The sequence below is a fragment of the Amblyomma maculatum genome, chromosome 1 (genome assembly GCF_055883805.1).
Source record: "Amblyomma maculatum isolate TAMU_Amacu chromosome 1, ASM5588380v1, whole genome shotgun sequence".
Taxonomy (NCBI): Eukaryota; Metazoa; Arthropoda; class Arachnida; order Ixodida; family Ixodidae; genus Amblyomma; species Amblyomma maculatum.
The window spans coordinates 251,512,307-251,538,156 of NC_139344.1; the positions used below are offsets into that span (position 1 = coordinate 251,512,307).

Sequence of the window (25,850 nt, forward strand, 5' to 3'; positions counted from 1 at the left end):
TTTGTTGGCTCGAGGTTCAAATGTCCAGCACACATGATGATTGATATAAAGCGCCTATGTTCGCATCACATTTCTGTGTCCTGTGTGTGGTTTTGTGGCGCTGTTTTACCTTGTGATGATCAACCAACTAGCCCTCAATTTGCCATCAAGTAATACTTCGTGTCAGAATTTAGGATCTTTTTCCTTTTTTTTTTTTCTTTTTTTGCAGCTGGTCACTCCTAGCGCAATGTTTGCAATTCGATCGAGGTTTTTATAGCTCTTCTAAATGTATAAGTTGCATAAATTTATTCAGGAAGAAATTAGGCACGTCAAGGTTTTAATGCGTAAGCATTATAGGGCCTCCAAATTCGCAACTTCTTGAAATTGGAAATACAGCGTCGGTCGCCGCTCAGGTGTTTCAGGTTTTTAGATAGCTTGCTGGCAGTCTGATCGGTTGTTCTGCATGCTGGTCTTACACGCGCATGTTGTGTGCTTGGTGTTAGTGCAATGATGGTTGTGTAGGACGGACCTGCAGCTTGTTGCATATCATTGTTTGATATAGTGTTGGACCGTGTGTATATCAGCATGTACCCTCATTGTTTGGAGTTGCAGTAAACTCTACGGTGCAACGAACGGAAAACCAGAAGTGAGATATTAGAAAGCTTGCTCGCGTCAGGTTTCAACCCACCGTGGTGGTGCGGACGTGGTGCATATACACTGCGACCCCACCCCGGAACAGGCCGGATTGCATGAGCCCCTTGGCTGGGAAAATCCCGCTCCTCGAAACAAAAAAACCCCAACCAGATGAGCTGTTGCCGCGGCCGACAATACTCTTTTCCTTCTGTTTGATTATTTAATAATAAACCACCACCCCTACCTTAGTGAATATACGATTTTTTTCCTATACATCTACAGAGTATCTGGCAAAACTTAGTTTATTTCTCTGTTTCGAGACTCCAACGCATATAAAAATATCATTGAAAACAAAAATGCTCATGGAACCTTGATTAGCGTTATCTGCAAATCCATAATACCATGTGTCCAGCAGCTAACTTGTGCAAAGGGGTAAACATTATATATATGAGATAGGCCAGGGATATCAGTTGCATGCAGTTGCCAGCCGTCTTGCGCACCACAGACAATCCCCCCCCCCCCCCCCCAAATATATAATTAATTAGGTCAAATTGACTAGTTTGTCTAATTTACTTAATAATGACTTTACACAATAAATGTTACTTGCAAAGTTGGTTGGAGAACACCTTCAGAAACCCACATTCCATTTATTTCCGATAAAGAAAGTCGCGCGCATATCTTTTTCCCGAGCAGAGAAGCTTGCGAGCAGTGCAGCTTGTACTCGGAACGCGGAAAGGCAAGAACTACTCGTATCTGCTGGGCGATGATGGCTTACTGCTCTGCTACATACCCTAACTTGGCGAGGAAATGGCGATTACACCCCTTTTCCGAGTCGGGATCCCGAGAAGGTTGTAGAAACGATTCCCCCGGTACTTTCATGACTCACGGCTGGCAGGACATGGCAGCGATAAGAGTTACGACAAGTTACGTCGTGTCGCAATCCGGGCCAGGTATGAGAAAGGATGTGCTGGGTTACGCCGGTACATGTCCTCTTTTTCCAGGTAGCGAAGCCGCGAGCGGGCATGCCTGCAGGCATGATGCAGCCGGTAGTTGATAATTAGGTGTTAGCGTGCGATATCACGATGCCTCTCCCTTGGTCTGCGCACGGAGACAATTTCTCCTGGCAATAACGGACCGCTATTCAGTTGAGGTATTCCCCTTTAGGAAGCTTGTATCGGAAGGGATTGGCACAAACAGTTGGAGACGATCACTCGCTTCTGTTTTTGTTTTTTTCCGACCTGATCACAAACAATGCTTCATATTTCACAAGCAATCTCATGGATTCCTGTCGGGCGCTTCAAATTCGCCACGGGAGAACGAGTCCCCTAACATGCTTACAGTAACATCACCGAGAGAGTAAATCGGAATGTTAAGAGTATGCTGGTCGCGACGACCGAGCAGCACAGTGATTGGGACGCGCGACTGCCCGAACTGGCGTTCGCCACTAGAATAACCGTGAACAGGTTAGTGGGTACGACACCCGCTAACTTGAATTTTGGAACAGAGAAATGCCCTACTCTGCAAGGCGGGGCCCGCGGGCTCCGCTTGCGCACTATCCGCGGCAAGGCTCGGCGAGCGTCTCCAGCCAGCGCAGCGCGCAGCTCGTGAAAACTTCGATGTCGCGCGCATGGAGCAAGCGGATCAGTACGACAATGGTCGTCGGCAGGTTGTTTTCAACACGGGTGACCTGGTACTGAAGAGAACGCACACGCTAAGTAATGCAGCGCGTGGTTTCGCCGCGTCACTAGCGCACAAGTAGGTTGTACCGTACGAAGTTACTGCAAGGAGGTATTCACCGAGGCTGTTCTACCAGACGGCGCGAGCATCGTCACGCCTTGTCCGCCATGTCGATGGTCGTGGTGGCATCGGCGCGGGTCAGCTCGCGTAATAGCAAGTTCGCTGTCAGAAAGTGAGCCGTAAAGTTTTATCAAGTTGTTCAATACTTCCACATCCACATTTCATTGTGGGGCCCTTTGCGCGCAAGGAGTCTGGAAGGGTATTTTCCTGCTCCGAGAATTAACAGCACTGTGTGTTTGGTGTTGCGACTCATTCACCGGTGCAACAGTTCGACAGCAAAAGTGACCGGCTGCGTATTGCACGCAACACGACTTGCAGCTCATTAAATCCGTTAACAGCTGCCACTGACGCGGGACAAATCTTGAAGAAGCAGCGCATTATTAATTGCCTTAATTCCAAAATCCAGTGGCGGTAGTCAGCAAACTACCGATCGAAGCTTTCACAGGCGCTGTGCCAGTAGTAAAGCGAAGCATCTCAGTTGCTTAATTTGGGGGACAGAAGGTCGAGCAAATTTTGTCACGCACTCGCAGCATAAACGGAGCACCAAGCGATAAGGTTTTGCAAACTTAGTGTCGGCAACGTAGCTCTGCTTGAAACGCACATAACCTGGAACCTAGGTTCGCTGGAACGCGATGTGTAGCGATAATGCTTGATACAGACGTAACACGTCACTTGCAAGTTGCCAAAGGTGACAGTATGCGCTAGCTAAGCGACCAGAAACGTCGCAATTTACTCACCTCTGTATGCCGGCCATCGACGCCCCCACGAACGTGCGGCTCTTGGCCTCGCTCGCTTCCTAACAAAAATTAAAACGCTTTCATGGATTTGTACGTTTTAATTTATTCATCTGCACTTCATAAGGCAAGCCCTGATGCCGGTAAAACACGCGATGCACAGGTCTTGTAGTACGTCGCACACCACGACGAAGTCACCGCAGTCGTACGAGCCGATGTTTTCACAAAGTCGGAAGTTTTATCAGGACCGTCCTTTTTCTTGTTCCATGAGGTCTGCGGGTGTACCTACTCAATCACGCGCTTTTCGCTGTCGCACGCAGAAATTTCGACAGGACATCAAAGGCGCACCCCACGGATCACAACGAGTTGAATACTGCGGCTGGTCGCAGCATCCGCCCGCACACACGACCACGCACGGTGAAACTGCCGGTCCCAGGCGCGTCGCTGACTTGCAAGCACGGTGTAAGAATATTTCTTGAAAGCTTTCCACCTTCGCTAGGATGGTAACTGCGAAGCGGTGGAAGCTCAAGGCGTTGCAGGGATCTCCCCCAAGAAAGGCGCACAGGTAATAACTCGGGTTCCCAACCGACGCTATAACCTAAGACCAAGGTAGTGCACTAATTATTTATTTATTTATTTCAGTACTCTCAGGGCCCGAGGGCATTACAGAGGGGAGTGGGTTACAATAAAAGCAAAAAAAAAGAAAAAAGACAACAGTCAGTATGCGACGTAAACAAAACATAAAAACAATTTTACGAGCAGGCAGGAAAAACAGTTGCTGAAATATACCATCATACACCTAATCAGCAAAACAATTTGGTGTGTGTGTGGGGGGGGGAGTTAATCGAAAACAGCAGATGAACTGAAAACAATAAACAAATGGCAGTGCCGAAGAATGCAGTGTACTATGTTAACATAAGGTTAGCTAAATTAAGATTTAAATGCAGAATGATAACTTAGTTCGACAACCGATGGGGTCTAACATTTTTGCTTCTTTCAGAATGCCCTCTGATAAGATTTTGCAGCAGCCAATGTGAGGAAGACTGCCGGTGTGGCTGGAAAACGGACCCAGCGCCTGTTTCAAAAAGGAGTCACTCAGACAGGCCGGGGAGGACGGGGACCCCGTAATTTGTTGCGCTTTGGCCATGCTGGTCCTCGTGCAGTGAAACCGGGTCTTGGAGCCAGGAGCGTCAGGGTCGGAAACTCCTGCAGAAATGAGGTCCCGGAGAATCCGGCATGGCGCCAAATGGAGAGCGATCGACAGCAGAGTGATGCTGTCGAGCGGGTCGCCTGCAGCGAAGAAAGAGCACGAACCAGATTACTGCCTGCTGCCTGCCTTGCGGAACCGATTTAGGATATCGGTAGCCGAGCCGACAGCTGCGCTGTAACCTCTGAAAAATACCGCTGCCGGAGACAGACCTGAGGGGCCGGTCCCACCCCGCCTGCTGACTGACGGACCTGCTGAGCAGAGCTGGTGGCTGCTCCCGAAACACTACTCTCCTGCACTCCTAAGAAGGAGTCACCATTGGACGCTGATCAAGCCTCGTGCATTGCCTCCCCGGCTGTGCTGCCGGACCCCGGGTCGGATGGACCAAGGGGGGGAGATGTGGGGCTCGCGCAGTATTGAAATCGTGCGCTCCCCATCTCAGCCCCCGTTTACCCCTTTCCTCTGAGGCGCGAGCGGGGAGGTCTGTGGTCCTTCGTGCGCCTTTCGTCTTCCTGGCTGTCCTGCCTACTGCAGCCCGCGCCATCCCCTGACCTCAGCCACAGAGCCGCCATGCGTGAGGAAAAAAACCTTTTTTTTTTCGCGTCCAGCCTCGGCCTGTCTGAGTGTCCCTCGTGGGTAGAGGAATCGCCTACAGCATCCATACAAGTTGGAGGCTATTTCGCGATAGGGATTCGAACTGGCGACATGCGTACATCCAATTATATGTGCAGTTAATCTTAAGTGTAGGTGTCCAAAGAAGTCAGAAAGATACTGTGCGCCTTCCTTTCCCTAAAAGCCATTCTAAATGAATAAAAAAAAAATCGCGGATAATCTTGAAGCGAAGCTTGAGCGTCGGCTTTTCTTTTTTTTCTTTCCTTTTGCACACTGCAAGTACATACTAAGTTTTTTAACATTCAGTTCGAGGCCGCGAACATGTGCAACGGAGGTGCAAAGTTATGATGGCCATGTTATTTTTTTATTTACTGGGAAATGTAGATTTGATTTCACAACATCGGCTACATTTTGCCACTCTAGTTCTAGGTGCGCCCCCTTATTCGGACCCCAGTGGCCCCTCGGAATTCGACTTCGTCCGGAATTGACCAAAGTTGGAATGTAATTTAACCACAGTCAACTCAATGGTGACGTCCAAATTCGGGTGGGTCACGCCCAAAATTTCGGGCCTTTACACCCAAAATTTGACTTCGCCCTAATATGACCAATAGAAACGGCAACTAAGTTACGGTACGAAGCGGCCAAACGCAGAGCTCATAACGAAAGTATGCGTGGAAGTCGCAATACTTTTGCATTTATGCACGCAAACAGACTAAAGTGCACCTCTGTAGCTTCTTCGTAAACACAAATAAAAAAACGCAACACTGTGAGCTGCGCATAACCACCGCTAGAAAACGAGGGCTGCACTATCGTATCAACCATTCTCCTCACCCGGTTCGAAGTTTTTTGTACACCAGAAAACTATTAGGGTGGCGACCGGCACTCCTCGCCTCCCCTCGGTACTGTCACTGAGTTGGGATGCACGACCCTAACGGATGAAAAACAGTTGCTTAAAGATTAATTCGCGGCGCTGAACAGGCGGCCGCTCGCCAGCGAAAGAATACGGCCTCGGTCTGCGCACGCGCTGGAGCCTCGTTCCTACTTAACCCTTTCTCTACCGTGTCCACTGAGCATTGTTAGCCCACTAACGGTAACTTCGCGCGATGATTTTGGAGCCTTCCGCATTGCTTATGGACACAATGCTCCATTTGGAATGTAATCAGGCAAATGAAGTTACGCAGTTTTCTTTTTAAGGCCAAAGCTCGTCTAGGCTCATGGGCTGCGGAAATATTCACAGGAAATGTTCCCACGAAAGTAAAAAAAAAAAAAGAACGAAGCTGATGCCTAAAATCACCGGGCTGTAGAATGCAAACCCGTTATGATTAAGTAATTCCCACCATAACAAGTGTAAAGATTCAGGGAACACACAAGCATCGAGACGCGGAAGCCAATTAGGCGGCTCTTCCGGGGCCGCATAACTCACCGAACCAAAGTGATCTGCTCTCGCAATAAAGACTTCGAAGATTGTGGTGATTCAGCATGACGGTTCATCATTCGGTTTTTCCACACACTACATAGACTCATCAACATAAATGATTCATAAGGCACATCACGGTCACAACAGGCAAACAGCGAATAGCATATGACGTGATTTCAATGTCCTTTTTTAGCGTCCGCTGCAATATTTCCTCAGCATCACGGCATTGAATAAAACAACGGTCAATGCCCGTGTGGAACCGATCGTAATACTCCTTGTCTAGCGTAAGGGTAATAATAACGACTATGCAGTCAGTCGCGGTGATGATGATTATAGTCGCGATGACAATGAACGACGGTGCATTCAGTTGATAAGGATAATAGTAGGGATGACAACGACAATACAGTTAGTGAAAACAGTCATGTAAAGTGGCTTTCGCCATTTCCGCTCTTAAGCACACTTAAGCACAATGCTGTACTACGCCGCCGGGGTGGCTCCCGCGCCTTGAAATTTTTAAATCTTTAAAACAATTGTAACCCTGCACTCTAAAAAAAAAAGGTGTGATCTTAGTCTTTTTGGGGGGTAAACTGCTTGTCGCTGAGCTAACACCTTTTTGGGGTAAGGTTACGCTGTGTCTTGGAAGACTAAGTACCGTAAAAACCCGCGTATAATACGAGTTTTTTTTCCAACTTTCAGCGTTCCAAATTTCCGCCTCGTATTATTTGCGGATCCCAACCAAAATGTCGAAGTTTTGCGAGAAGTTTTGGTTTTGTTGTAGCCGCGTGGCTACGGCTTGGCTTTGCTATCGATGTGCGGCTACGGCTTGGCTTCGTTGCCCTAACGTGGCCGCACCCTGCAGTGGCCACGACGTCGAGGTGTCGTCTCTTCGTTGTTGAGTCGTCGAGTGCGCACAGCATCAGCGCATGTGCTCTCGTGCAAACCACGGTTCGCGAAAAAGTGCACGCTTTTTTCTTTAAGTGAACGAGCAAGATGCCAGGGTCTCGGAAACAGTACTCGGCTGCTTTTAAGAGAAAGGTGATTTTAGTTGCTGAAAACATCGGCAACAGTGCGGCCGGGAGGCAGTTTGGCGTCACCGAGGGAAGCATTCGCGGATGGCAACGACAGAAAGAAGCCCTTTTCGCGTGCAAGAGAATGCGAAGAAGCTTTCGCGGGCCAAAGAATGGCGCATTCCCGGAAATTGAACTCGCTCTGACGGAGTTCGTACGAGAACAGCGAGCATCGCATCTAGCTGTGAGCGTAGAGCTTATGCAGGCAAAAGCTAGGGAGCTTGCAAGGGAAAAGGGAATTCCGAGCTCCGCCTTCAAAGCAAGCAAGCACTGGATACATCGCTATATGTGCCGTGCTGGATTCTCGCTACGCCGGCGAACCTCGATTTCACAAAAGCTGCCCGAATCCTTCGAAGAGCTGCTGGTGGCTTTTCAGCGCCACGTGATTTCTTTGCGAAAGACCAAAAACTTTCAGCTGGGGCAAATAGGCAATGCTGACCAGACGCCGGTTTACCTGGACATGCCATCGCCCCTCACCGTCCATGAGAAGGGCTCTAAACAAGTTTGTATCCGGTCTACTGGAAACGAGAAGACGCGGGTTACAGTCATGCTATCGTGCACGGCAGACGGCCGCAAGCTCCCGCCCTATGTCATCTTCAAGCGCAAGACAATGCCGAAAGGTGAGGAGCTGCCGAAGAATGTCATCGTGAGATGCCATGAAAAAGGTTGGATGAACGAGGATCTTGTCCTCGACTGGGTGGAGTCAGTGTGGTGCAAACGGCCCGGTGCACTGTTGTCCTTTCCATCCATCCTCGTGCTGGACGCGTTTCGTTGCCATTTGGCCGACTCGGTGAAGAGGCTGCTAAGCGACTGCCGCACAGAACTTGTTGTGATTCCGGGTGGAATGACCTCACAACTTCAGCCTCTCGACGTTTGTGTCAACAAACCCTTCAAGGACGCAGTCAAGCGATGCTACGCGGAATGGATGCGGTCAGGTGAGCCTGCAGTGACGCCGGCCGGGCGGCTGAAGCGAGCATCGCCAGCCACGCTGCGCAAATGGATTGTGGACGCGTGGGCAAGCATCCCAGAGGAGCTTGTGCGCCGTTCGTTTAAGAAGTGCGGCATCTCAAACGCCCTCGATGGCACAGAAGATGAGTACCTGTGGGATGATTTGTCCGACAAAGAAATTTCCGAGGAAAGCGCTGCTGAAGATGAAAGTGATTGAAGTGTGAGGTCCGATTTCAATAAATGTCTTGTTTTTTCTCTCTCGTATTATATGCGGTAAAAACTTTTTTTTTCCATTTCGGGTCTCCAGAATTTCACCTCGTATTATATTCGGGTTCGTATTATACGCGGGTTTTTACGGTATTTATACCATTGCATGTAGTGTAACATTACGCTTCTGGTAGCATAAACTTGCACCTTCACAAGCAGTGTAACTGTATTCTACCTAGGCATAACGTTGCACCTTTCATAAAGGCCTATGTTTTAGTCTGTCGATGGCATAAGCATACCCTTGCATCAAAGGTGCAAGTTCGCACCTTGACAACGTAAGCTTATCCTGTACGTACAGGTGCAAAGTTACCATTTTAGAGTATAAATTTATATTACGACAAAGAGCGCAAAGTTTTGCACCTTTATGGTGCAAGCTTATACCACCAGGAGAAGGATAACGTTGCCCTCCAAGCAGTTTAAAGTAATGCCATATTACATAGGGTATCTAAGCATCATCTTGTGGTATATATATGCTATCCACACAAGAGTACTATTACCAATCTGCATCGTAAACTTGGTCACTGGAAGCAGGAATAAAGCTAACCAATACATTTCAAGATTTTCTGGAAGGAAAGATTATGTTGAAACATTGCAATATCTTTGTGTCGTCTGGAGTGTGACAGTGAGCAATGTTTCAGGTGAGGTAGGCTGTGTCATGTTGTATTCAAGCCGTAAGTTATGTTGCAGAGTGAACAAAAAGAATTTACAGAACAATCGGTTAAGATAACATACCATGGTGTTTATTTTACCTCATTATACACCGAAGTTGCAGCAAGGGACTGGATAATCTTCTCCGCACAGTCAGGGCAGGGATGTACCACGTATTTGACCTGCATAGAAAAGAGAACTTGTAATCAGTTACTCACGAAGAAAGTCTCACAAAACATGCTTATGGAGTAATTAATTCACATATAAAAATAACACTGCACAAAGGGCAAGTAAAAAGGAAGACAGATGGAAATAGTGCACCAGTACAGGCTTCCAAGTGTTTATATAATGAGAATTGTGAAATCACACAATATATAGATCAATGAAAATTCTCCAAATCTGAGCTTTACCTGTGCCACTAACACACACATAGACAACTAGCACATTGCAATCTCAGAAAAAATTGACAATATGCTCAATAAGACACAATATACAATGAGACATATTCTTGTTAGGAGCAGGGTCAAGCCATAGGCATCACTGATGTTGGACTACCCAGAGGGTTATTTAAAGAAATATGAATGAAAACATATTGATAAAATAGAAGCTAGCCTAATAAAGGCAAAAGATGCGATTTAAAAAACCCCTCCCTCTACTCGTTCATATGTGCAGTTCTCCTTTTTTTTATCATTAGCTTTTTATGTTAAACTTTGTTTTATCACCTTCACTTTCACCTTTGTTGTTTGCTGGTTTCCACTCCAACACCCAAACATTATAGTTTGCTTTCACACCTGACCATACCAGTGGTCTTGTTTCTAGTCACTATGGTCTCACCCTCCTAGAAAACACTGTCTCTGGTCCTTCATGACATTATCTTATGTTGCCTATAGTGTTAATGTTTTCCTGAGACTACACTGTCTTTAGTCATCTGATCATCCATCACAAGTGACAACTGCAAATCTCTTCTTCTTCTTCTTTTTTTTTGGGGGGGGGGAGGGGAGGAGGGATGGGGGGAGGTTCTTTTGTTCTTGCATTCGTTGTCATTTCTCATGAATATAACTAATGAAGCTTGTTCCTGCAGAGCTTGCTCCTGCAGGGGTATGTCTAAGGCCATTCTATTGTTTCTGCCTTTAGTGCAGTTTACATTCCTGGTAAAAGGCATGAATATACCACAGAGGCTATGCCTTATAAAATGCGGGATACCACTTCTGAAAGATGGAACATTTCATGCTAAAAGAGCAATGATAGCAAGGCACATCCAAAGCACCTTCTGCACATGTGCATTACTGCAGTGATGTCACAGATGCAGAATTATGTAAAGCATGACAATAAAATGCAACTTTTACATAAGTTCATTGCTAGTTTCACACCACACATCAGCTTATGCCGATGCCAAAAACTTCTCGAGACTGCCGTTTCACTTCAAAACTACATTATCTTGCTCAGGAGGCAAAAAACAATACACTTCAATACCCCTATAATTCCTTGAACAAACCACAAAGCTTGAGATTCTATGTATTGCTGTTTCATGTAATGCTCGCAGCACATGCAGCAGGAATAAAACTTCTCATAAACTGCAATTTGCCAGAACTGTCAACTGCTTATCTCTTTAGATGCCTAACTAATGAAATTGTAAATGCTGACCAATATTATACAAGAATGATTATTAAAAAGTGTTTACAACAAATTTCTCGAAGATTATGTTCTTTACCTTTACAGATTGCAAATCATAAACTATGAAGAGACACCCGTGCAGTCTCTGCCGGTGGGTTGTGCAGCAATGTGGACTTTGGGTACCTGGTACAGCTTCAGGATTAGACTTAATTATCTATTCTTTTTGTTTATAAGAGGCAATATGAAAACTGCAAAATTGAAGGCTATTAATGAGTGAGCCTAGGCCTAAAACCCTCCTAATCATCTATGTGGTCTAACATAATGAGTATCAAAAATATTCCTTTAAAAGCTTTGTAAGTTGGTTTTTCCACATTACATAACTAAAAAAGGGTGTTGCTGACATTTCTTATTCAGATAATATAGACATATTTTGTGTTTTTGATGATGCAGAAGAAGCTAACATGATTCTGGCAACAATACCAAGTGCAGCAACATTTTTTACATGCAATGTGGGAAAGCAAGACAATAGTTTTCAAATACGCCTTTCCTTGTTCAGTATTTTGAACTACATTGCTCTTTCAGAAAATTTAAGAACTGGGCTCACCTATAATATTGGGGACCCTCATTTCTGGTATATAATAATGTCCCCTAAAATTAAAATGCAAAAGTTAAGTCAATTTTGGTTGATTAGCCATTCAACCATTATCCTCTACCACAGACATGTCCACTGTGCTGCACAATCCAGTTCTAATTGTAGTGCAAATTTCATTTCATTCATTCTCCCTTTATAGGCCCATAGACATGACATAAGGGGTGGGGGCATATATATATATATATATATATATATATATTTGTTAAATGGTAGTGGTGGAACACAAGGAAAATACGCTGAGTACAAATGGCACAAAACAATATAAAGAACACAAAAGAAACAATAAAGCTGAAAGTGCTAAAATACCGTCCATTACATATCACCTGCAGTACTTCATTTTTAGTTTCATTCTATTGTGGACATACCTAGCAACATAAGAGCATGTGAGTTGTTGAAAATTACACCCATCAGAGAACATAACCTTACTGCTGAGAACCAAGTGCAAACAATTTAAATATTAGGTTTTGAAGAAAAAAAGAAAAGAGGCATACATTAACAGCTCACTCAATAAAAAGAAGTCAACATGTTCAGATCGATTACATACTGAAAAAATTCCTCCCTTGCTAACTTGCTCAATAGCACTGAATGGTTCCAAAATCAATGTAATGCCAGGGCTATTGCTTCTCAGCATCGAAAAATATGCTCTTTGATAGACATAAAGCAACAATGAACAGACCACAATGCCACAGCTATGTCGAAAAATACATACCACACAAATCTTGCCGTAAGTAGTCGTCCAGCGCTGAAGAAAGCAGGTTGATCTTTAGAAGCAGGAGTAACAGCACTTCTACACCGTATTCCTCCTACTGGCAGGTACGCTGCAGCAAAGGTATCATTCATAACATTAGCATGATACTTGTAACTAGTACATACATAACTATAGTACAAAAAATAATGGCACCACACATGCCACAACAATGACTCAAATATTTTGACAATGAGCTTAAAAGCTACAACTCCTGTTCCTAGATATATCTGTAACAATATCTGCCACCTCTTTACAGTCGAAATAACTGCTTAAATAAACTAGAATAGCAGATTTATGACAAACTGCTAGCACAATGACAATACGCATTAACTTCAATGAGGGAATGTCTCAGTACCAGTGAATTGTAGTAATGAGTATAACACAATGTCTGACAACAGAAACTACAGAAGGAAAAGAATGTGTTGTTATTGGTCAGGCATAGCCTCCTTTCTATGGGTCAGGAGGCTGAAAAGTTCAGAATGGAAATAGCTGAGTAGAAACTATAGCAAATCCCCAAATGAAAAATATTAGTGATATAAAAATTTTCCTTAGCTCGCTAACGAAAATTAGCACATTTAATCAAAATAGCTGTTTGGGCCAGTTGGTTCATACTTACACCCTAAAAGACCAGCGAAAAAAAAGAAAACAGGTACAAAGGAACACAAAACGTATTTCAGTGCCCGTCCTGTCATTTTTTGTTCCTTTGTCCCCGTAATTATTATTATTTTTTGCGCTGGTCTTTTTATGTACCGATTACAAAAAGAAAGTCAGTCTTAAAGCAGAGAAGGGGTGACACATGGTTTGCTTCAATGCTGAAGACATCTGATCACCAGCTAACCCAGATTTTTCACTTGTTAAGTGATTTGATCGAGTCCAATATTTATTATCAGTTTTTAACATAAGTGATCAGCAAGTTAAATAACACCATTTACTCGCACACGCCCTCAAACACAATGAAACTCAATTGATAAGTCACTGTCTGGGCGTGCACCATATTGCACGGCATGAGCGAAAATGGCAACACGCAAGGAGACACACACATGGCACGCGACATAAATATTCTCCGACGAGAATCCCAAGCAGTATACATTGAGGCAGATGTCAGTGATCAGCAATATGTGCCACAAAAGTGCGCGTGTCAATTTAAACGCCCCTTTCTGGACGGAAACAATGCTTTGGACTTACCAGCACGGATAGCAGAGACCAGTTTCAAATTCTTTGAAGAAACGACAGTCTACGTTCTTGCGCAGACGAGACGAAGGACTTGAGCCTGCAGCGAAAAAAAAAAAAAGCGTGAGAAAGGTCTTTCCTGCACATTGCGTCACTGCGACAGTATACATGTACACGAATCGGCTCGGTCCCACCTCTGGTCTCGACGCAATCAGTTCAAAACTGCGGGGTTAAATCGGCGTTCTGAAAGCGTGACTTTAGGATATCAAGCGCGCTGCCTTCGAACGTACAAGTTGCTGGCAAAAGAACCGTAAACTTAACCCATCACCCTGCAGTCTCTCCCGCATTTATGGCAACGTTCCCGTAAAGCAGCAACAACAGACGATCGAAATCGATTGTAGGCAGCGAGCAAAAATAATGCGGCATGCAAACACGTCAATGCGTATCACCGGGACTGCATTAGCGCTCGTCGACGCATACTTTCGACCGCGGGATATGCTTGTGAGCGTCGTAGACGACTAAAAATGCACCATTAACATCCCGCAAAAAGGTCGTGACCATCTAAAAATTTTGGGATGCGCCGCTCCTCCAGTCTGAACTGAGGGAGTGGTATGCTCAGGTTGGGATCCAAGACGTCGTGCTCAGAGGCCGTTTCACAGACAAACAAGCAGCGTCGCGGACGTAAGCAATAACAAAACATGTTCAGGCCAAGTTAAATAGCAGAGAAAAACACGTAAAACGAAATGTAAGACGTCACTTACATGCGCGGCTGAAATTTGGCGCCAAGGATCCGTTGGAACGCCACCACCGCGACGACCAGCCATCCGCCGTTTCATTCCGAAGTTCACACTTTCACGAAGTCGTTTCATAGTGAGGCATCGATGAGCGCACTCGATGAAATAATCGCTGAGAGCAACCGAACTTTTCTAAAAACACAGATGAGTACCAACGACAAAGAGCACGAACGCTGACTCGTGCGGCAATCGCCGTCGTCGTCTTCTCGGACTAGCAGAGTCGCAGGGAACGCAGGCAGACTCAAGCAACTACGAACACGTGACGCTGCGTTGAGAATAAAAGCAACAAAACTAAAAAGCAACTGCTTCGCTTCTCGTCTCACCACCACTCCCCCCTCACCTCCCCTTTCTCCCTGTTTTGCAGCGTACACACTTGTCTGTCCGCCCTTGTTCTGAGTTCGGCCTTGCTCTCTCCACGGTCAAGCTCGCGTAGGAGTCAAAAGACGGGACGGGTGTCGGGGGGGGGGGGGGGGGGGGGGTGAAGGGGGGAGGCACCGCTTTTTGTAAGAAGATAAGATGCTCCCAACTTTCGACGATTCCCCACCTCCTCCGGGGAAAAACGAGGGGTCCTTTTGTGGTAGCTCTTGAAAGGACATCGGACGGGAAGTAGGAACACAGCCGCACCCAGCTTGAAACCGGTTACCATCATAAAAAAAAAAAGAAGAAACAAGCGGCAAACTTTTTTTTGCTTGAGCTGCAGGGACGAAATGGTGTAAAGTCATGCGAGAGAGACTAACGTCTTCCGTGCGGGTGATTGCGCAGGGTATATTTAAGCCATGCGGTTTCAGATAGCATAAATCCCGAAGTTACCCTCCTTTTACACTCTTTTTTTTTAGAGTGTGGTACGTTACTGAAATACGGCTGACGCTTCCTGTGTAAATATTGTATATATTGTGCGCAATAAAAAAAAAAGAAAGCCGGGATGACGCTGTGGTCAGAGCGTTCAACAACCTGTCATGGGCAGTATTGAAGATATATGCATCTTCGATACTATATTTAGGTACATTTTATGTATTGGTATCAGGTTTCAAGGGCTGAAAATGAAAGTATTGGAGTATCGGTATCGAAAATACATTTTTAAAGTATCGTGTATTTTGAAGATACTCGGTACTAAGGAAAACTTCAAATAATGAAACCGCTGTGACACCTTGGGTAGACGGCCCTCGCTCACACGGTATAGTACAGACCGCCCTGAGACAGCTCGGCTTGTGGTACCGCCTGAGTTCCCTACAGATACCCTGGCCCCTGAGCGTCAACCACATTTCCAGATTCCCTTTCTTTAAAACTGAAGAAGGCAAAGGTAAGTAGGTGCTCACGGGGTGCTTTACTTTTGAGCACCGAGTGCGTACCACGAACCTGCTAAGCCTTTAATAAACACACAGAGAGATATGAACAATGCGGAAACGCAAGGCGAACAGGCAGTAGGGATCACGCACACTGCTGTACCCGCTTTTCCCACCATTTGCCATCCGCTCCCCGTCTCTGTGGTGTTTGATTCTCGTCAAGCAGTGCACTCAGTGTGCTGTCAGATACAGTAACTTATGTGCACAACCCAAAACCCCTGGGCTCCGCGTGCCGGCTCTGCTTGGCGGGAAGACCTCAAACTTCTAAGGCCTCAGTCCACCAAAATTCAGTGGGCTAACCACGTTCGTGTAGTTACGGTGTTTAACGGAAATCAAATCCATCCTTTGTAACTGCACAGGGTACAGGCTTCCACTAGACGTTTTTCTGGAAAAAAATATTACGTCCCAACTTTTATGAAATGCACAACAGGAAAGCTGTGAATGCAATTTTCCAGCAAAGTTCGAATAACAAATTATGCGTTTTCGAACAGCTTTTTTTATGAGATACATTTGAGCAAACCTTGAATAAAACTTGAAAAGATATCTATCTTAAAAAAAAAAAAATTGAAATATGCGAATTGATTGACAACATATTAGCCACTTTCTGTCAAAAATAAATATACTTCTGTCTTTTATCTACAACCAGCCGTAGTTCTCCAGCGACGCTAGTGAATCTGAAGTTTCCTAACTACCTGCAGGATGCTTGAATCAACGCGGCTATGGTTCACTCTTACACGCTGATAAAAGGCATCTTCATCTAATACAACACTGCGGTGTGCTCGTGTGCGTATGTAGAGAGGCTTTTCTCATTTGCGTCACATTTAGCACGCCCACATCGCGCTCTTTCCGGACTAAATAACGTTCAGCCATTTTATTTTTCTTGTTCTCCTTCTAGCTTTTAACAATATACACAGCTTCAAAAGTTTGTTATCGCACTAAAGGCAATGTAACTGCTCAGTTCTTCAAACGCACGCACGTTGCACCTTTGTATTTGTGTGTATAGCCAAGTGCTCACAGGTCGGTTCGCATCCAGAGCAGTAGTTGAAAGCAAAATTTTGCTAGGCTGATTGCGGAAACAATAGCTTAACTGTAACCATGACTTCCATCCAATATGAAGTTCTGACAAGGACAGCTGCCCAAACAGTAACTCCGAATTGGCGTATTCGTTAAGGAATGCTCTATAGACTCCAGAAAGCACGGTAAAATTTCCTAATGCCGCTAATCGTATTACCACCTTTGTTATATTAGGATTTCAGTGATGTATCGAAGTAACGACCATATAGTACCGAGTATCTGTATCGACTGGCCATAGGGTTTTCTTGGCAGGAAATACTGGAGTGGGTTGCCATTACCTTCTCCAGTGAATCACATTTCAGCTCAGCTACTTTGGTCATCTGATGAGAAGAGAGGAGTCGCTGGAGAAAGATTTGATGTTGGGAAAGGTTGAGGGTCGCCGGAGAAGGGGTAGGCAGCGAACGCGATGGTTAGATGGCATTCTCGAGGCATTGCAGATGAAGCTTGAAGCTATGTGATGTTAAGAAGATAGTGAGAGACCGGAAAGCGTGGCGTGACATGGTCCATAGGGTCACGAAGAGTCGGACACGACTGAACGCCTGAACTGAACTGATCTGTATCGAAACTCGATTATCGAGTAGCGGTATCGAAATACTTTTTCGAAGTATCTTTCCCAGCCCTACAGCAATCGCGATCGAATCCCGGATGCAGAGGGCGCTTTTCGATGGAGGCGAAACACAAGACGCCCGTGTGCCGTTCGACGTCACTTCTGCACGTTAAAGAACCCTAGGTAGTTCAGGTGGTGCGGAATATGTCCAGAGCTCTTAACTACGGCGTCTCGCATAGCCTGAGTCGCTTTGGGATGTTCCATCAACCAACCAAGCCAGTCCTAACTTCTTTTCTATATCAAACACTTATTTTTTTTTCTTTTTTTTTTCTTACCGCGTTCCGAAGGCGCTGGAGCGTCTAGTCTAAGTCGAAAACCAGAATGGCCAGGCCGAAAACGTTGCAAATCTCGTTATTTTGCCTAGTATAGTTTAATTTATCGACACTTCGATCAGCAGCGAGTTTGAATATGCTGTCTTTTAACGTCAAAATTCGGTTTTGACAGCGACGACAATGGATACCACGGCTGGAACATCGGCGTCCACGGGCCGGTTAGTTTAGTTTAGCGGCTGCCTCGTTTTACGTGTCCAGTTATTTTTTTTTTTTTGTGAATAATATTATTCCGCTTAGAAACTTGATTTTACACAGGTGATGGATTGTAGAACAAGTGAAACCGACACTGCGCCGTCAGACACGTCATATCGTTTAACGCGTGCGGCTTGCGGCGAATTTAGTGCCGTTCTCTGGAGCCGTGCCTGGTAAAAAAAGCCAGGCGTCACTTCAATGTGCGTGGGTTGTGATCTCTGCCTTCACTCCACTAACGGCGTATTTTCGTGTACTTCTTTCTCAGTTGCTCTGAGTTTTTCTTTTCCTTGCCTGCGAATGCAAAAACATTCAGCAGATTGTGACGTGTACCGCTATAGCGGGACTAACGAAGCGGCGTTGAAACAGTTCGCATGCAAAAATAAATAATGCAACCTGTTTTTCGCCGTCAAATTCTTGCGCACCACAATCCGTGCGCTCGGTCCCATATTAACGTGATATTCTGATGGCCATAGATATGCCAAAGTTGACAATTATCTGTATATTGGTCAGTTAGTTTTACTAGTCGCTTCTATCGACTCTCGATACCGAATATTTTTATAGATTTGCCTTCAATCGTGCGTGCGCATATATTACCGCCGATCAATAATATTTCCTTTTTAGGTCGCCGCGCGTGGAATAGCAAATAAAAAAGAATTCAAGAAGATACGAGTAGCGGACTTCAAAATCATTGAAAATGTGCGGGGCGCCATGAAACAAAGTTTGTCCAACAAGAGTATGGTGGGCAGTCAGCGCAGACGAGCTATATGGTAGGCAGTGTTATCGGCAAAGTACAGAGGGATTTCTAGAAGCTTTGTATGACTCTATAAACCACCGGAACGAAGTTGCCGTCCGTGTGGAGGGCGCATTTACGGTTTACTGACGAAGCATATGTCGCCAGGTTTGAGAAAACTCACTGTTAAGAATTCTATAGTATCGCTTTCTTCGTGGCAGGGATAGCAACCTCGACATTGTTTTCTGCTACATAACTGCGCTGCGGTCCTCTCATTGTTTACTTCCTTGCAACTCGCATCATTTTCTTTTTAAATTTTTGCTCGAACGTAGTGTGCCCTAAAGAAACGATTGATCTGCGCCAATAAATCTGGACGCACGAGTGAGAATACAAATCGATTGACCAGCAGAACTAACGGAACTAATCTTGGGAGAACTTGGCCTAGATCCAGCATAACCTTTATTTGGGGCCGAATGCACAGTTTCATGTGCAAGAACATGGCAGTGAGATATACGCGTGGTTTCATTTATTTCTACGAACTGTTCCATCGCACTTCTGTTAACTCCTGCTGACGATAGGACCCATCATTTTATTTTTTGCATTGACGAAAAAAAAAAAAGAACTCGCGAATAAACTGCGGAAGGAAAACAGAGCACTGCAGAATCTGCATTGGAGTAATGCGAAAGCACGCATGCTGTTGTTAGTTGTTTCTGGTTGCTTCTAGTTGCTTAATTCACTTTTTGTTTACCCATTTTAGTCCTTGGTAAAATTGCTCGCCAATCCTTTCCTATGCCCTTTTTCGGCTCTACTTCCGGTTGCGCGACGTCACATCCTCTACGTCACATTATTCACCTCTTGTTAAATAACCATTTTAGTATTTGGTACTTTCAACCTGCGGAACCATCCCTTCCTATGCCCTTTTTCGGCTCTACCTCCAGTTGCGTTACGTCACTTCCTTGACGTCACCCTAATTGACTGCCTTAATTAAGTACTTTATTTTTGGTACTTTCAAAATGCGCGCGTCCCTTATTATGCCCTTTTTTTTTTGGCTCGATTTCCGGTTGCATGACGTTAAATTCTTGACGTTACCTTAATTGACTGATTTACTCAACTATTTCAGTATTTTATACATTCATATGTGGCGCCAACCTATTGGCTAATGAGACCAGTTTCGCCTTTACTCTTACATTTTTGCCTCTAATTATTTACCTAATTATTTTTCGGGCACATTACGTCCCTTTCTATCGATTGTCACCACTCATTAACCTCTGCCTCTTCTCAAATACAACGGCTGCGGACACGATTTTGCTGACGCGGTCTACTGAAAAATATGTGAACATAGTGAAGTAATGCTTTCGCATTAATAAATGAAAAGGGGCTGCCAGAGCGATAATTAGACAGACAGCGGAGGTCGCACACAGAAAAATGGAGCATCGTTGCGCGCCACGAATGCTGATCTATGCGCCTAACGGTGACTGTAAATCACGTAGTCTCCGCTATTCTGGAGCAGCGTTGATGATAGAGTTGAAGCTTAAACTCTCGGAGCTATGCTATGTTTGCCGATTGGTAGCGTTCAGCGCTTGTCTAGGTTCACTAGGAATCGTGGCTGGCTGATTTGGGATGCAGGCATGCGCACACTGTGGCTCAGTGACTCTCGCTGTCGTGTTCCGACGCGCGCGGCGGCTTGTACTGATGTCCGAAGATGCTAGCAGATGCCGTAAGTCCGGCTTGCAAGAACAAAAAAACTTGCAAATGGTGACATTATAGAAGTGTTGTATGTATTAACCATCAGCATTAAAAATTGGCACCCGCCGGGGTAGCACAGTCGTTACGCCGCTCGACTACTGTTCCTAAGGGCGCGGGATCGAATCCCGGCCTCGGCGGCCGCTTTTCCCTCGAGGCGAAAAGCAAGGCGCCCGTGTGCTGTGCGATGTCAGTGCACGTTAAAGAACCCCAAGTGGTCGAAATTTCCGAAGTCTCCGCTACGGCGTCTCTCATAGCCTGAGTTGCTTTGGGACGTTAAACCCCATCAAACCAAACAATTAAAAACTGGCAGAAAGCCACTCTTGAAGAAATCCCCATTATAATAGGGCCACGCAAGTTAATGAATAAAGTTCGCGGGGTTATTTTAGGTTACGACCAAGTACCTGGCTGAGGAAGAATTGCTAGATATACTGAAGGAATAAAATGTAACAAGCCTCTATAGAATCAAAATCAGGCGAGAGAAAATAAATAAAAACACCGGAATCAAACGATTTTATGGCAGATATTCATGAATACTCCCGACTCTATGGAGGTGGGTAACAAAAAATACAAATTTGGGCAATACATTTCCAACACATGGTGCTGCCACATAAATGTCGGAAGTATGACCAAAGATATAACTAAGCTGCTAGGCCCAACTCACCTGTGCCAAATATGCTTCCCATGATCATATTCGTGACATAATTGAACTTGAATCACATTTTTGTGTAAACCGCTAGTGAAAGCAATCATCCTGCCTATTCATAACCATACCCAGCATTGAAAAGAGAGTGACACTGACAACGGAAAATGGACCTATAGCCCCTCGTACCCCAATGTCAGCAGAACGGAATCACAGAAAATTGATGCGCAGTTTCGGAAAGCTTATAAACTAGCACTCGAAATACCAAGTCATGCATCCAATGAGGCTTTTATGGCAATGGACATCTCGGCGACCTACGAAGAACGCAAAGAAGCAATTCTGGTCCGCCAAGAACGCAGACTAGAACAAAGTCGAACTGGCAGACACCTGCTGAACATCATGAGACGACCCATCGACGAAAAAACTAACCCCCTATAAGAAACACTCAATCCCGAAAGCAGAGCTGAATACCAGGTCTTTCCAATCCCTAAAAACATCGACCCCCTACAATCAGAGGTGGGCAACCTCATGAGGTTTTGACCTCATGAGGTCGACCTCCACCTCAAAATGACCTCAACCTCACGGAGTGAGATGGAGGTTGAGGTGAGGTCGGAGAGAGCTTAAAATGTTTTGAGTGAGGTCACAAAATTGGACCTCCAAACTCACGCGTGAGTTTGAGGTTGAGTGAAGTCGATAATGTGAGGTCCAGGCTTTTTGCTGTTGCCGCGGCTTACTTCGAAGAGCGCCCCTTCTGACGCGAAGTTCGAGCGTACTGCCGCGGTGTGCCCGCGGAGACTTCGTGTTCGGTTAGCCCCCGTTCGGACGACTTAGTGCCCCCCCCCCCCCCCCCCCCCCCCCCCCCCCCTCCGCTCCCTCTGACTTGTTTGTGTCGATGATTGCCGCCGGCTCAAACAACCAGGAGCGCGCAAAGCACATAACTCACGGTTGCCCATGGTGCTTTTGTCGGATACCGCAAACAAACAACCAAACTAAAAAGCGAAGAAAATTGTCTTTGCTCAGACGGAGCGGAGCAGTACTGTTTGTCATTTGCATGCCCGTTTTTAGGCGCTGTCGGCACGGCTGTTGTCCTATATTCGACGAAGGATATCGCTTTTACATTACACGGAAACTTTACAGAAAATGGTGCAGCAATATTGTTTGAGAACGTGATACTGACCGATAGAAAAAAAAAAAAAAAAAAAAAAAAAGAAAACACGAACAAACCAGGCAAACCGGTACAAGACCGTCTAAGCATTTTATCGAAGTCCCCCCTTTCGAATCGTATGCTATCCTTCTATATTCCGGTCCTGTAAATTTATATTCTTATATTCTGCAGAATAACCTCTCTTTGGTCTTGTACTCCTTGTTCCTTCTCATAGATTCACAGGTGGCCCCGAACAACTGCAACGCTGAAACATTGCAGCATGGGATGAAGGTACTAGCGTTCCTCACATAATCAATATAGCGGTAAAACATGCAGCAGGATGAGACGGACGGTACAGCTTATAAGACGCAGCTGGTATACAGGAAAGAAGCCTGTCCATGTTAACCATTTATCTAGATGGAAGAGATAAAAAATTATATGGGGCTTGCATGCAGTCAAGCCCAATAACCAAAATTTTTTTTTTTTTTTGCTCCGCTAAGGTCCTTTGTTCATCTCTCAAATTCGAGGGAAACCAAGCAATGCAGAAAGAAAGAGGATGGTAAGGCATTCTTAAAAACATAATATCAGGTCTCTCTTGAAATATCTTATTCAAGCGCAGCAACCGACCAAAAAAGGGTACGTATGCGAAGAGGGGGAGAGGATTGCCACTTTCCGCAGTTTTTCTGCTTTTATCCGGGATATTAATTGTTGCATAAAATTAAAAGTAAAATACAGCCTTCATACGACAAAACTCTGGTTCGCCTATATATCCCAGTATTACCGAGAAATGTATATTTGCTTTAAGTATGGTTTATTTAATCATTCTTTTTTTTTAGTTCGAGCGCCCGACCTCAACCTCACGTTTCGAGTTTGAGGTGAGGTTGAGTGAGGTCGCCATTGGTCACCGGAAAAGTGAGGTGAGGTCGCATGGGGGACCTCAACCTCAATTGCTGTGGTTGAGTGAGGTCGCCAAATATTTTTTGAGTTTGAGGTGAGGTCGAGGTTTTTGAGGTTAAATGCCCACCTCTGCATACAATACAACGAAAGACGAGACACGAGAATTCGCCGCATACAAAACAACGTCGTTAGAAACAATATAGTGACCTACTCTATGCAGACGCCAGCCCATATCTGGGAAGAAAAGCGACGGTATAGCCACCACAGTTGACCTCACCGGAAGAGAGGTGACCAGCTGATCGGTCAACACCAATAACTACCTAGATGATGCAGAGGAAGTTGCAATCGCCCTTGCAGTTAAACACGCCAGCAGCCAAGGCAGAAAACTTATAATACTCGATCAGCGATTCCAAAAAGGCCTGTCGTGCCTTCCTACTCAACTTCAATAAGTACTTTCTTTCTTTCTTCTGGGCGAGTTGGTTCATATTAGCAAAAGGTAAAAGACTTGCGCAAAAAGTAGATGGAGAAAAAGAGACGTGACAACAAGACAGAGCGCAAACTTCCAACTGGTTTTATTTAGGAAACGGTACCTACTCCCCTTCATGGATCACTGCCTTGTCGTGGCGGAGGGGCTTGCGAAACTCTATGAAGTGAGCTCTGCTGTGTAGGGCCACCCAAGATAGACAGGTCACGGCAGAGAGTTCTGACAAAATGTGATTCATTGGAGAAGGTAATGGCAACCCACTCCAGTATTTCCTGCCAAGAAAACCCTATGACCAGTCACAATAGCATTAATGATATGGCGCCGGAAGATGAGCCCCCCAGGTTGGAAGGCGTACGTCCCACGTGTTACTGGGGATGAACAAAGGGCAGTTCCTAGCAGCTCCAGGACGAATGACGCGACTGGGCTAAAGCCAAAAGGACGCTCAGTTGTGTGCTGACACAGGATGCACCCGCTTTTTTAATCAGATCGGCCTCGATTACTTCCCTGACATATTTGATGGTGTGCCTGTGTCAGCACACCATCTGTTTCTTTGACGGCCAAAGAGTTAATTTTTTTGTCCGGGGCCACCTGATGTCGGCGTTTATCTCGGGTGACGTCACGATGCAGGGTGTATTTAATGCGCAATTGTGTCAATAAATCTTCAGTTGAAAGTTAGCGCTCGTGTTGTCTACATCTATCTCGTCCTTGTTCATATGCGCTGAAACGTGTCTGCAATGCACCAACTCGCCCAACAATCTGTGCTCTTCAGTTGTGGATGTGTCTGGAAGCGACCGGAAAGTCTGATGTTGCAAGGAGATATATCACATAGCAACATGGAATGTAAGATCTATGACGCAAAGTAATCTGGATGTCGTCAAGCGAGAAATGGACAGATTGAACATTGATATCTTGGCTATCAGCGAGCTCAAGTGGACCGGAATAGGAGAATTTAATTCCGTCGACCATTATGTCTTTTATTGTGGGCACGAATCCAAAAGAAGGAATGGGGTCGCTCTCATAGTAAACAGAAGAATGGGCAAAATAGTGCTAGGGTACAACCCCAAAAATGACCGAATGATTTCACTTCTGATCCAAGGTCACCCTTTCAATATAACAGTTATCCAAGTCTATGCACCAACCACTACTAGAGTCCTAGTCTGCCGTCCGAGCGGGGTTCCCTATGGAACCGGTTGGCCGCTTCCTGGATGAAAGCGCCGGGGGCGCTGTACGCATTCGGAGCGTGGTCAAGCATGGCGTGGTCGCGTTGTGTACGTGGTGCTGTGGCGGTTGTGCCGTACTGCGAATCTGCGCCGCGCTGATCCGTTGGTGCCGTGACAAGGCTCGTGCACCACGTGCACTTCTTTTGCTCGCGAGCCGGAATGCTCGCAAATTAGCTAGCATGTGTGCAAGTGTGCCTTTTTTATGGATGTGTGATCGCGTCATGTCCAGAAAACGGGGACGTAAGCGTGATAGCACGTGTTTCTTGCCCGGGTGCAAGACCGGGTAGCGCTCGTGCAAGGTGAAATGCTCTCTCTTCAGGACACCGAAAGACGCAAGGAAGAGGCAAGAGTGGGAGCGCAACATCAAGCGCGGCGGCAAAGCCAATAACATTGTTTATTGCCTCAGCTAGGGCATAAAGGAATATGTAAAACGAAAATTAAAAGGCGTAATAAATGGAAGAAAATAGGTTGGCTGTGTTCTAATAAAGTTCAAGAGAGAACGATGATAACGCCCTGCCGATATTGTCGGCTTCAGTGAATATCTTCACTGTCGGCTTCAGTGAAACCCACAAGGGGTGAATATCTTCCTCATTATTTGTGAGTTGCAGACAGGAAATCCTGGACGTTGATATAAATATTGGTATATATAAGTATCGGAGGATCCGGATCGGGGTTGCCCTCACATTACTGTAACACGAACAAGCTATAGTGTCGACGTTTGTGAGCGACACCTCAAACCCTGCTTTATTGAGCGAAGTTTTAAGGCAGGTAAAGGTAATTGAGATTCCCCGGGATGTTACGCAACTTACGAAGGATACCATCTCAATGCTGTTTCCTGACACTCCAAAATACTTGTTGAAACCCCTGCCTCTCAAGAGAAAGGATCACTTGTACGAGCAAAAACAGTCAGCAGGGAGACCTGCAGAGAAAGAAAAACAGCGCACTGATCCTGAAGCATCAGTGGAGCCAGTTGAAGAATACAGCGGTGGTGGATCGTGTGACGCGAGCCTGCTCCGGGAATGCAGAAAGCTGCATGCCACCGCAACTGGGGACAAGTGTCGATCTTTCTGATGTTGAGCAATTAACATTCGCATAGTGCCACTCAAGCGAGGACGAATCTCCGGAGGCAATTGCCATCGGCGAGTTCTGTTCCA

The 25,850-nt window shown here is 45.6% G+C and overlaps 1 protein-coding gene and 1 long non-coding RNA gene across 2 annotated transcripts in view; both read right to left on the minus strand.

Annotated features, from left to right (window-relative positions):
* Positions 1–979: 979 nt before the first annotated feature.
* LOC146206224 (aurora kinase-like) overlaps positions 980–25,850 on the minus strand; it is an 880,154-nt gene continuing 855,283 nt past the window's right edge. Inside the window, exon 3 of the transcript XR_014704401.1 lies at positions 980–4,433. The gene's annotated coding sequence lies outside the window, so the exon portion shown is untranslated. The remainder of the gene's footprint in view (positions 4,434–25,850) is intronic.
* Positions 9,171–14,531, minus strand: LOC146206225 (uncharacterized). The gene is made up of 4 exons (XR_014703249.1): positions 14,255–14,531; positions 13,509–13,593; positions 12,285–12,393; positions 9,171–9,491 (listed from the first exon to the last, which is right to left on the minus strand). It is a non-coding gene; the product is annotated as an uncharacterized LOC146206225 (long non-coding RNA).